Genomic DNA, 3,840 nt, shown 5'->3' with positions numbered 1-3,840 from the left:
AAAAAAAAAAAAAAAAGGAAAAATTATAATAAAATTATAATAATTTTATGGTTGTACACCACATATGGGACACCACAACATGAGGAACTGTATTACAGGGTCGTGGCATTAGGAAGGTTGAGAACCACTGCTCTAGATTAAAGGGTGAAGAAAGGGGTGCACTGGACCATGCATAACAGATGCCCCCTTTCCTCCAACTCCCTTCACCCTCTCTCAAGCGACAAGCCCCCAAAGCTGGCTGAGCTTCACCAAATCCTGCCTGGACCATCTTGGAATGCCCGGCTCACCACATGGATCAGGAAAATACCGAGACTGGCGGGATATGCAGACACTTTGCTCTTTTTCTGGAGTCTAGCACCTTCCCTGTCCTCAACAAGCTTGCTTCTAATTCTAGCAAAGGAGGACACAGAATTCCCTTGAGCTTCCAGTTCTCCTCATAGCTCAAGGACCTTGAGGCTGAGGCTCCAAGCTGATGCAATGTCTTAGGACCAAGCAAGGGGTGCAGCCCCCAACCCCCTCACCCCTCCACCACAATACTGCAGTGGATGGAGGTGCCAGAGAGAGCCTGGGAAACAAAGGTGGCTTTCACCCAGCACCAGCTGAGAGGGGACGACTGTGGTGGCCGGGTCTGCGGCCCTGAAGCAGGGTGCCGTCCTGTGACTCTGAGCTCAAAAATGTGTGAAATTTCTTTTTGCTGGGTATTCTACATCAAGCGGAACCTGTTCTCAGAGAAACATTCCATTTCACAGACCCTAATGGCTTTCCTCTGTGCTGGTGCATTAATGAGACTCCGGCTCATTCTAATCAGAAGGAAGCCATGCAGATAATTGCCTGAATTTTTAATTCAGGGTTATGATAGGGGAATCAAAGTCACACTGCAGTTGCTGAGCTGCCTCTAGTTCCAGGCCATTGACTTTTGCAATTTTCTTTGATTTCCCCCTCTCTGTCTCTTTCTCCCCACTCCCACCTCTCTCTCTCTCTCTCTCTCTCTCTCTCTCTCTCATTTGGTAGAGACTGACAGTTTCGGGCTAGGGCGGAGTAGAAGAACAGGGGCACCCCTTGGGGTCTCCTACCCAATCTTCCTCCTCCCCTTTTCAACCCCTTCTCTTCCCCCACCTCCACCCCCTTCCTCGAGAAAGAGTTGATCCTGCCTGCACCTGTCACCCCAGGGCTGGTTCTGGGAGAGTGCCCTGCAACCGGCCTCCCCACTCAGGGTCTCCGTGCCCATAAGCAAAGACAGGAAATTTGCCCCAGGAGAGGATCTCCCATGGCAATTTATTTCTCATTTCATCTCCCTTTTTAGGACTTGGGAGAGAAAGGAAAAAGAAAAGGAGGAAGAAATTGGGTGGCCAGAGTGGCTCAGAGTCTCCCAGTTCCTTCCCACCTGCCCTCAAGCCTGGGGTCCTCCCCAAGTTAACATGTCTCCTGACGGCATGCTAGAACTTTAAAGAGTTTACAGAACTCTGAGAACTTTAAGCAGCTAGATACCGCTGAATGTAAACTAGCTGTATTATACGCTCTCAACCTGCAAGTGAAAAAGGACCCAGAAGCTGCTAGACAAGGAGACTCCCTGACATTGGCCAGTTTTCCCAGAATTTCCGGGACTTTGGGGTGATACAGAATTTGCTAGGGTGAGAGTCAGCCTTGATGGCTCCCCTCCAACTCCAAGCTGGCTTTTCTAGGAGAGCACCTGATTGTCTCAGGGACGTTTCTTCTCTCAGCATATTCCAGTGCTGGCTATACCAACATTATAGGCAAACGTTTCCGCTTTAAGCTGGCATTCAGCAGACTGACTCTTTCCCTTCCAGCCTGGACTCAGAATCACTGGGCACCAGACACGTGGCCTGGAAAAGCAAAATCTGTACAGGTTCAGGATTCTTACTTTGAAGAGACAGGAGACATGTGCACTATGACTGAGCATCTCCTAGGCGCCGAGGACTTGCTATGCCAGCATTGCAATGGATCCTGACAAGCGCCTTGAGAAGAGGAGATGACGATCTCTCCTTTACAGATCAGGACACTTGAGCTCGGCGGAGAGAAGCAGGAATCTTGCTGCCTCCTGCACTTCACTCTTCAGTGGAACTTTTCTTTTGTGGAATCCAGAAATCCTTTTTTCAAGGTGCATTCCCAGGGCTTGGCAATGCTACTGATAACACGGTCTTTCCGATGCCAGGCTGCAGCTTTCAGAAATTATAAGGGGCAGTTACCTTTATGATGCTGGTGGAATTTGCCCTCCTTGAGACTTTCATTTCCTCAATAAAATGTCACCTCATGCTTGAATAGCACCCCTCTCCCAAGAATGCCGGAGCAACCTTAAGTATGCTCTGCAGCCACCCATCCACTGAGGGACAAACGTGGAGAAGACCAGACTCCGTAAGAACCTTCCATCTCTTTTTGACCAGTGGGCCTCATCATGATGCTGCATTTTATGATACCACGGAAGTATATCAAGAGATGTTTGTGAATTTTTTTTGCATAAAATCAGTTTCCATTTCTTTTCATTACAAAGGGCCGTGGGGGAGGGGCAAGTGCTTTGAAACACTTTTAGACAGATTTAGAGTCTCATTTATTCAATCAATCAGCAAATATTTCATGAACACCAGCTACATGCCAGACTGTGCCAGGAACGGAAAATGCTGAGATGAAGACTGAGTCCCACCGTCCGGGGGGTAGCAGTTTAGTAGGGTGGGTGCATGAGTCAATACTTACCAGACAGGGTGAGGGCTGGGGCAGAAAGAAGCACAGTCTGCTATGAACATTGAAGGGAAATCCTGAAATCAAGCTAACAAGATGTTGTGTAAACGCCAACAAAACTGAAGGTAACAGCGAGCACCCTTGTTCCTGAGCCCAGGGGGTTGATCCATTTCAGAATGAAAAAGCCCATTCTAGACTTTGGTGCCCTCTCACCTCAAGAGACATCTTTCTCTTAGCTCCCTGGAGACCCAGCCTGCTCCCCAGGTCCTGTGCATTCCAGATCCAGCCCTGTGAACTTGGAGTTAATGATTAAACCAGGTGCCGGTGCCGTGGCTTGAGGCCGAGGCTTCCTTGGGGTGAGCTGGGCAGCTCAGCCTTGGAAACTGCCAAATTCCTGGCGCTGCTCCAGCCTGGGGTAGATGGAGGCCCCAGAGCCAGCCCCCACACCCATGCAGCTCATCTTCAAAGTTGTCTGGAATCTCAACAACACGCCGTCTCCTCTGGCTACAAAGCTAAGGCACTGTGGCACGGCAGAAAGGGAAAGCAAAGGACATGGAAGCCTTGGGTACAAACCCTGGTGCTGCTGCTCATTAGTTAGGTGACATTGGGGAAGTCTCCTTGCCTTTTCTGGGATTCAGGTTCCTCATCCGTGACAGAAGAACGTTGGACCAGAACGTGCCATGTTCTCTTGCAATTCCATGCATTTGTGCACACTGTCACCTTTGCCTGGTACAGCCTTCCTAGTCCTCTGTCTTCTGATTCATCCTTCAGGGCGCAGCTTGAATCAACATCTTCAGAAAGCTTGCCCTGACTCCACAGCAGGCCTAGGTGCCCCTTCGTGCAGTCCACTTGCATTCTGTGTTTCCTTTTATCATGAAACTTAGCCTATTGTTATATTACAGGCATGCCTTGGAGATATTGTGAATTCTACTCCAGACCACTGCAGTAAGGTGAATCTCTCAAGTCACATGAGTTTTCTGGTTTCCCAGTGCATATAAAACTTACGTTGATATTATCCTATAGTCTATTAAACATGCAATAGCATCGTGTCTAAAATAACAACCTGCAAACCTTAATTTAAAAATACTTTGTTGGCTCGGCGCCTGTGGCTCAAGTGGCTAAGGTGCCAGCCACGTACATCCAAGG

This window comes from Otolemur garnettii, unplaced genomic scaffold, assembly GCF_000181295.1.
Source record: "Otolemur garnettii isolate 467f Iridium unplaced genomic scaffold, OtoGar3 scaffold00094, whole genome shotgun sequence".
Taxonomy (NCBI): Eukaryota; Metazoa; Chordata; class Mammalia; order Primates; family Galagidae; genus Otolemur; species Otolemur garnettii.
The sequence above is the reverse complement of the archived record's forward strand: the minus strand, read 5'-3'. Positions refer to the sequence as shown.